This window comes from Notolabrus celidotus, chromosome 13, assembly GCF_009762535.1.
Source record: "Notolabrus celidotus isolate fNotCel1 chromosome 13, fNotCel1.pri, whole genome shotgun sequence".
NCBI classification, from domain to species: Eukaryota; Metazoa; Chordata; class Actinopteri; order Labriformes; family Labridae; genus Notolabrus; species Notolabrus celidotus.
The window spans coordinates 10504121-10514141 of NC_048284.1; positions in this window are offsets into that span (position 1 = coordinate 10504121).

Consider the following 10021-nt stretch of genomic DNA (forward strand, 5'->3'; position numbering starts at 1 on the left):
GTGCACTCTGAGTCCCCGTCCCCTGCCTCTGCTTCCCCTGCCTCTATTTACTGCCCCTCTCGCTCAACCTCGGGCCTGTCCCCTCTGACCCGATGAGGTGCTTTGCTCAGGACTGTAGTCCGGATCAGAGTCTAAAAAGCTCTCACCACGGGGGCTCTGACAAGCTAAAAAATTAATGACATTTAGTAAGTCCTAAAGAAAATGTATATGTATTACATGTATAATAACTTTTCTCCTGATATCATGTCACCAGTACAACTGAATAATGCTAGCATGACAGTTGTGAGTACTAACAGCAGCCATGTTTGTTTGTGTTTTTAACTTTCACTAAGATAATGTTTTGGTGTTTTCTTACTGCTGAGTGAGACATGAGTTGACGTAGTGCAAAACACAAACGATGTGCTGAGGACCAGTTTTGAATCAGTCACGATCATATGGTCGTGAATCAGCATTGTCGTTTTGGAGGAGCTCCGAGGGGGGACTCTCAAAACCAGCCTGAAACCAGAACTAATGTTTTTGCCACAGTGTCAACAGGCAGAGGTGAAATGTGCCAGGGTTCCTTAACGCTGGTTGATTTGATATGACTTGTGACTCAATAGCTTTTGCTGTTGAGAATCGGTCACCATTTTTATGAGGGTTTGACCAATCAGAATCAAGTATTAAACACATAAAAGTAAAAAGTAAGAAAAGCTAGGTTCAGAGCTCAGGTATTGTGGGTGGTTCAACATGGTTAGTGAATTCCTGTTTCTGAAGCTCTGTTTCGAGGCCAATCGTCGGCGGCAACCATATTGCTGCTGTCGAGTGATTGTGACGTAACGAGGCGGGCTTTGAGCCTCCTAGCCAACAGCTGCAGTGTTCCCGCCTGTCAATCAAGTCAGCTGTGCCTTTCATTGGAAGACTTGTAATCTCAATATCTTCAAAATTGCCGCATAAAAAAAAAAATGTCCCCCCCGTACAGTGTGTGCCGATCTAGAAATGAGCTATCCAGACTACACTCGTCTTTTGTACCAGGCTGTAAACATGTTTATTTCTGCTGTAAAGATCGGCTTTTTTGAATTGGTGTGTATGTGGTTTCCGGTACTTCCAGAGCCAGCCTCAAGTGGATACTTGATGAACTGCAGTTTTTAGCACTTCTGCATTGGACTCATATTTTTAGACCCGAGGTTGCCGCTTGGTCTTAATGGAACAAACTGTTGCCTATCCAATATACATCCTGGTATTTCATGCATAGAAAAATTGCATAGGATAAAATGCTAATAATTCAGAACTTGCTACATATACTCAATGGGTTATATTGAGTCATAATATGTAAGAATAGTACGAATAGTTTGTGATCTCTGCTTTTACCGACCTACATGTCTATCTCAAGTAAGATAGATTTATAACAAATCCCAACAGAAGTTTTGTCAGTGCACTTTCATATAGAGCAGGTCTAGACTGCTGTCTTAATAATATCCTTTTCCCTATTTATTGAATGTGTATTTATTTATTGCAGTATATCATCTCCACATGACATATCATAACAAGACATTTTCCTCTTCAAACCAACCCGTGTTTCAGGTTTGACATTACAGTACATTTACATTTCTATAACTTAGACTTTTATTGTAGCGCTTGAAAACCAGATGGCTCTACAAAATCTTTTTGAAAGCAAAAATGTGTGAACCATCAGACTAAATTGAGAAGACATTTCACCTCCTCGTTCCAGTTCCAGCCAGGAGTGACAGACACAGACAACAGGAGAGGATGTAAACAAGGATAAGCAAGACAATTGTATGCAAATTATCAACAAGAGGAGGCGAGAAGCAGATGTAGGATACGTGTGGGTGGAAGTGAACATTTGGAAAAAGGAGGTGATGTCGTCAGTTGACAGGAGCACAGTTGGCGGAGCTGGTGTAAAAAAAAAAAACAGAAAAAAAAAAAAACAGGAGGCCTCATGACAAGCAGCCGCAGCTTCCTGTTTGCCCACAGAAAGAAGCCAGAGAGAGGAGAGGATGGAGGGAGAGAAAAAGCCACAGCTGCAGTGAGAGAGCACACACCTGAAAGAGAGCAAAGGAAGGGAGGGGAAAAGAGAGGGTGTGATGGGAGGAGGAAATTAGGGTGAAAGGTCAGACAAGAGGTCCTCTGATTATGCAGTAATAGACTGTTGGGAAACAAAACATGGTGCAATCATTTTTCATTATCAGCCTTTTCATTTTTTTTTTTTTTGCATAAATACTTATTATACACAAGGAGAAATATATTTGCATGCTTCAATAAGTAGAAATTAAATTCTTGCTCACTAATTTAATAAATACAGCTGTTTTGTTGATTAATGAAACAACCAAACATGTAACATATTTTGCAAGAATACCTAGAAAAAAAGGTACTTTTTAAAAATACTTTTTTAAACCAAACAGTCCTGTAAAAATGTTAATTTTCTAATTTTCAAGCATTTTCAGTAAGTAGAAAAAAATTATCTCAAAATGTTAAATATATTTTTCATTCTAAGCATAATAATGATCATTCTAAACCCAATTAATGTAAAACAAAGTAATAACTTTGTTTATATTTGAAGTGTAAGCTGTAGCATTTGATAATAAATTAAATTTGATTAACTGCTCTTAATATAATTTATTTTTTTTTCAACCTATATTATATTTTTGGGACTGTGTTGACACATTTCTTTTATATGCTCTTTCTTTTAACATTTTTACTCACGTTTGTGTAGATTTACGAAACAATTTTCATAGAAATGTAGGAAACATGCAAGTAATGATCCTTAAGTACATCATTACTTTGCATGTTCCTAATATATACATAAAATATAATATATATCCTGTAAGGCACATCATCCAAAGTCCTCCGTAAAATGCAATACATTCAGAACTCTGCTGCATGCCTCCTCACCTGCATCCGCTCCCGTGACCACATCACCCCCCTCCTCCAACATCTTCATTGGCTCCCCCGTTCCCTACCTACCGCATACAGTTTAAAATCCTGCTCCTCATCCACAAAGCCCTCCACCACCAGGCCCCCTTCCTACCTCACTGACCTCCTCCACCATGACACTCCTTCCTGTAACCTGCATTCCTCACATGCCAACCTCCTGTCTCCACCTCACAGAACCAAGCACCGAACCTGGGGGGCAGTGCCTTCTCCATAGCCGTCCTCAGCCTCTGGAACTCTCTCCCCACTCGTATCCAAAACTGCTCTGACCCTTCAACATTCAAATCTCTTTTAAAAACTCACCCTTTTTAAGTTAGCTTTTGATTTGTGATTTTACTGTTGTTTTGTTGATCTGTGTTCCTTGTTCCTTGCTTGTATTGCTTTAACAGTTGTACAGTGTCTTTGAGCTTCTGAAAAGCGCTATATAAATAAAAATGTATCATTATTAGTATATTGTACTCCTCAAACAAAACTATAACAGACCAAATATAAAGGGCCTGAAGATATTGGAGTGTAAGACATTAGATGAATTAAATTGTAACTAGAGGTGTTGTAGAACAAGATTCATAATATTTAACATTTACACATGTGTCAAATATTATTATTTTATCATTTACTGATTAATATTCATGACTAATAGGAATAAAATCTGACCATTTCTCCCCAAGCTGAAAAAAAGTTAATACAAATAATGCCAGAAGGACCGCATTCGAAGGCTTCCCCCATGCAACAACAGTTTCATATCAACATTTGAACAATGTTTCTACCTGTATGTTGGTCACGTCTGAGTGAAAACCACAAACATAAACCACATACAGTACACACGTGCTGACAGAGAGGCTGACAGACTGAGATTGCAGGTGTGGTTAACCATCTGAAATGCCCAGGGTGATACACATGGAACAACAAGAGTCTTCTTATCCATCATGCAGTGAAACACAGACAGCATGTACTTTACAGTTTTCTCATGGTCTCAGAAAAACACACAACTCATGGATAGTATGAAAACCCTCACAAAACTCACATGAAATATAAAAACACCTGCTTTCATTTTAGTTTGTAGACTAATGTTGATTTAGGGAAATGTGGGGTGCTGCTGTGGAGTGGTTTTAAAAGAGGAAACAGACAGAGGTACAGAATGAGAGAAAGATAAACGTTTTAGAAAGACTTCACCTACTCTTCTTTTTTTTTGGCCTTGCAACTTTGAACTCAAGATATTGTACACAGCGACAGTGCACACAGTAATGATTTTAACCCGTACATCACCTGGAAAACCTGTCGTTTATTATTCAGTGCAAATAAGAGTAGGATAAGCAAACACTGGATGGTTTGTTTTACCACTCTGTAGTGATAAAAACAGGTGCTTAGGCCTTAAGAGTGCAATTGTTAAATCAAAGACAAGTTTAGCTGCTTTGAAATTGCCAAAGAAATGAAGTCAGTTGCCTTTTAAATATCAAGCAATGTCAGCAAATGTCATGTATTGGTCCCTCATAGCTCTTACTGCTTAGCTCAATATATGCACAAGTGATCATATGTTTAAATGCGGACATTATAGTGCATTAGATTGCAGCCCAACAACAAGAAATGTCATAAATGATCATCACGTTCCGTTTTTGTATGCATCTGTTATTGCAATACTACACTTTTCATGCATCCTCTCAAAAACAGTGCACAAGCTTGACTTGATAAAGAATATTGAACCAAATGTGTGTTAATAGAAGATCTAAGATAACCTTCAATGTTTAAGTCACATTAAGAATGCATTATAGAAATGCATGTTTCTGCAGATATTTCATGCACTGTATAGGGTCAAATGTTTGCACTAAAGTGAAAGCTGATGCACTCTCAGACATGATAATGCAACACATCCAAACTCAATCGTTAATATTTGCATTTTATTACTCCTACTTTTTAGCTTTTGTAAATTAAACTTGAGTTTCAGTAAACTTTGACTAGCTTTTCAAAAATTTAAATTCTTGATTGAAATGGAAATATAAACCCTGGAAGACAACGAGGTAGATGGACAGGCGAGAGAGAGAGAGGGGGGGGAGAGGTGAGGGTGTGAGTGACGGGCGGAGAGGTTCTGCTGTGTGTCTTAGACAGAGGGATGGAGGGAGTAAATCCTTTTCTTCATCATTACCTCGTCTCTGCCACTGCCCTCACCTTAATTAGTCTCAGAGCAGCTTCGCCCGGCCAGAAGTCTGCCTCATCCCTCCATCCGTCCCTCTATACCCCCTTCAAACTCCTCCACCACCACCACCTCCCGCCTCATCCCCTTCACCTCCTTCTCTTTCTTCCTCCTGCTCCCTCTTTTTCCTCCAGCGATTTCCACACTTCCTCTGTCTCCCTTGCTCTGTGCTTCATCTTCCGTCTCTGTGGAAATTGACTGAAATACCAAACCCCTAACCCCACAATATCAACAGCTGTGCTGCTAACACACACACAGACACACATAAACACACACACACACATGGCACAAAGAGTTTAATGTTGGTAAATACCGCAGACACACACACATAGAGAAAGAGAGAGATGTACGTGGCTGCTCCAGGCTTGGCAGCTATAAATACAGAGGATTGCAAAGAGGAGGAAACTCGGTTAAAAAGTTAAGTGGGGAAAAAAGCGGCGCAGAGAGATTGACACCCCGACGTCTCAGCTCTCTAGAGGCTAAATTAGGAGATCCACAGCTCCACACACACACACACACACACACACAAGTACACACAGACACAGACACATGGACCTGTGCACACACACTGACTGACAAGCACACCTTAAGAGATTCCACTTTCACACAAACCATTGTATAAGGTGCATACACACATATGCAGGTGTGTGTATGTGTGTGTGTGTGTGTGTGTGTGTGTGTGTGTTTTTCAGTCCCCATGGTCCCTCGCTCCTCCACAGACATTCTGCAGGTCGATACAGAGTCCCTGTTTCCCGTCACTGTGTTGAATGTTGATGGACACTAGGATATTAATGTGGAGAGATACTCTCATTAGATACAGTTAAACACTTTATTATTTTCTTAGTTTAAAGTCTAATTAAATGAAACAAAGTATTATGGTTATTAATCGCAAGATGACACAAAACCGTGTAGAAATTAGTGATTTTCAACATAATTATCTGAAAATTCAATTTCGATTCTTTCTTTGTCCATGAACAACAGACCATGAAGTATATCCACCTCGTTAAGTCCATAAAGAATATAAACATCCTGTCCATGTTGAAACAGTGTAGTAGGAAATATTAACATATTGGATTTACTGTAAATACTGAAGTAATGTGCAACAATACCTGTTTTCAAGTTAGTTCGAATAAAAACGCAATGTCAGTTATTCACAATTAACCAGTGCATCAGCTGCCTGAGGGGCCTCAATAAACACAAACTAACAAACTAAAAGAATGAAAAACTAACATTCAATGTCACAAAATCTCAAGAAAGAGCGACTAACACAAACAAAGAGAGTCCAATTACCTCTCTGTTATTACCCCTAAAAGCTTAAATGTACCAATATCTGACATTAGATAATATTTAAAATGTGTGCGTAGTCGTAGGTGAATAAGTAATTAAATAATGTTTGTCCTTATAAACCAACTACTCTAAATATTCACTTCCTGAAAGCTGAAATAATGATAGTAAAATAATACGTCCTTGTTTATATTTCAACAGCATGGTTGTATTTTAATTTCACATTTGATTTACTATAAATATGTTATAAAAGTGAAAAAAAAAATCTTGTCTTTTTAAAGATTTCTCTTTAAAAAGAGTGAAAAAGAAAAAAACATACGTGTGGCTTCAGTTTAACCCTCCTGATATGTTCTTCTCTGGAACGGCAACTATGTTCCTGGGTCACTTGACTTGGGGCATATTCATTTATCCAAAAGTGTCAGAACCCCAAAAAATACCAATACACAGTTTTCTTTAATCTAATTTTTAACATCGTTACTAACCATTTAAATCAAGATTTGGTCCATTGGTGTTCTTTAATTCTCACAGACCATGCTTCAATGAAGATAACTCACTTGTTTTTCATTAAAATTCATGTTAAAACTTTTTTTTAAATGTACATTGGAAAGCCCTAAATATAAATACAATAGTTTTACATGACATAGATTTTTTTACATTTTTATTTTTTTTATGAAGTGATGTTGATAAATTTACTCGACACCTCTTCTGTCACATGCCGCCCAGATTTTTATGCTGCATTTATCTGGTTTGGAAGGCATATATTGCTTTAAAAATAGACTTTAAAAAGGGTCAATTTGACCCGCAACATAACAGAATAAACAAAGATGAATAAATAAAATCAATGGAAATTCAACACAACTTGACATCCTGTGTAGGGCCTACCTGTTTTGTGTCTGCTTTGACACATTCATCGTGATGCGATTAGGTCTGAAATGACCACAAACATTTTTTTAATCACGTTTATTTTGTCCCTTTCTGTGCACCGTAGTTAAGCTGCTGCAGTCTTAATGCTGCTGCATTGAAGAAAAATAACCACTGCCCTCTTAAATGGCACATTTAACTTCTAAAAACTCTCAGACGGCTCAGATGACAAGTCAAAAGTCATTTTCAATTTGTGTCAAACGGAATTGAAATATCAGAGAAGTACTTTGAGTTAAGCATACAGGTGCACCTACTTAGACTATGGTCACAAAAGCCGGTAGAGGGCTATTTTTACAGCGCTTGCTAAATGGGGACAAACGACTGCAGGTCAGTCAACATTGTCGAAGTGCTCAGCAAGTATTTGACTGACTTTATACTTCAAGCTGAGTCATATCTCAAGGTTGTGGTTTCATTACCACACTGGCGTAGTAGTGCAGCATTGATTTGAATGATAAACTTAAAGGGGAGGATCATAAAATATATTCACTGCATCATTTGACTCCCAAATAACACACCTGTAAGAATTGCTTCACATTGGAATAATGGAATTCTACACATGCGATTACAAATGCAATAAATCAAAGTTAATTTAAATGCAGCAGTTAACCACAATTTGTAATGTAAATGTAATGTTTGACAGAACTTAGTGAGTAAACACTTGCGTCATGTTATAACAGAGCTTACTTTTTTTGTGTGTTTGTTGTCATGTTGATTGCATTTGTAAATTTTGAAAAAGAGGTTGTTTGAATATTTGGGGCCTCACTCCTGTTTGCTTTTTTCCATTAGCTATTTGTCAAACATACATACATGTATTTGGATGGCAAACAGCACCTCAAACAATGCTTAAGTTTCCTAAGTGGAACTACTGCCTTTAAACGCTCAGTTTTTCAGTAAATGTCTGAGCTTTCCTTTATAGCTCTACAGCATCTGTTAAGTTGGAGTATTGTAAAATAAATAATGCAGACTCAAACGTTTGTAGAGATGCAGCTCAAATGTGCAACATCAGGCTGTGGCTTCAATAAATGACGGATAAAGAAGGATGAGTTGATGACTTTTCAAGGTTTTGCAATTATTAAACCTACACAGTGTCTATATCTCTCTGAGGGGTGCATGAGTTCATATTTTATCTTCATATATTTAAAATTGAACCATTCACTGTAAAACCCCCAGAAAAGAATCATAATTTCTATCCCTATCCAAGTCAATTTAAAAATACAACCACTGAGCCTCAGCCTGCAGGGGGCGCTGTTGACATTAAAGTTGCTCCATCTGTGACCTTTGATCCTGCTGCTGTTGCAGTTTCAGCTCAGCCTCCTGCTGTGGCCACTAGATGGCGTTCAGGCTCTTCACAGGCTAAAACCACACAGAGGGTTCCATTATCAGACTGTTTGTCTGCTGTTCAGTCTTATTAGATACTTTGGGTTTTAACTTTGTTAAATGTTGTCCGGGACTCAACTTAATATAATAGAAAATATCGCAATCATAGGTTTGATATTTTTAGTCCTACTTTGTATGTAGTAGTGCACTATGTAGGTAAAGATGAATTGAAGGGTTGAATTAGGGCCAAAAATAGGCAAAATTACAAAACACCAAGTCAGATTTTTTTGTTGGAACGTGTCATTTTTATCTACTTTTAGTTACTTGTTATGCTTGAAATGCCTTTAGATATGCGTATCATGCTGGAGAACCAATTAAAACCTTCACATTCTGTTTTACCGAGGTATCACACACACTTTTGAGACCAAAAACACACTAAATATAAAAAATGAGCATCAAAATATAAAAAAATAAATAAGAAATGTATCATTCTTACAAAAGATAATCAGATACTTTTGTAAGTAAAGGTAAACATGTCCAGACGTCATAAATAGCCCAGCTTTTAATGTGTGTACCATATCTCTGTGTGTTGTCTTCATCTCTATGTTAATGCATGTGTGTATTTGTGTGTGTGTGTGTGTGTGTTTTTGTTTTCAGTCCACCATAAGAAAAGATGGAAGACATCAAACCATCTCTTAAACTCCAACAGAGCAGTACTTCAGCTTTGTATCGGAGTATTACATTTAAATACAGTTCTTGAAATACTTGAGTGCCCACACACGCACTAACACACACGCACACACATTTGCACACACACATGCAGAAAGAGACAGTGAGTATTCAACCCATTCTTGCGTAAATCACTTGGCCTCAGGGCTCTCTTAACCCTTTCTCTGTTTGAGAGTGTGTGTGTGGTGGTGTGTTCACATTGTGTGTGTGTATGTGTGTGTTGGATGTCCCTTTGAAAACACATAATGCTGGTGGACAGTGTGTAACTAGATGCTATGATGATGCTGAATAAGCTCTCTCTGTATGTGTATGAATGTAATGCAGCATCAAAACATTCAGGGCAAAGATCCAAAACATGAATCACCATCAGAGAGGAGAGTCAGTCTACAGTCAGGGCATGCAAACTCCACTTATACCAAGATATAATACTCATGTAAACACACTATTCAAGTTCAGACAATTCACATTTAGAGTAGAAAGTAAATGACAGAGAGTCTGGATTTGAATGGGAGGTCTCAGCAACAATCAGCCTTATCAATTAAATTAGATTCATTTTTTGACTGAGAAGGAACCAGAGCCTCTAAATGAAAAAAAACTTAACAATTTTAAAATGTGTAAAAAAACATGTTTTTGGCAGACATGTTTAAAAATACT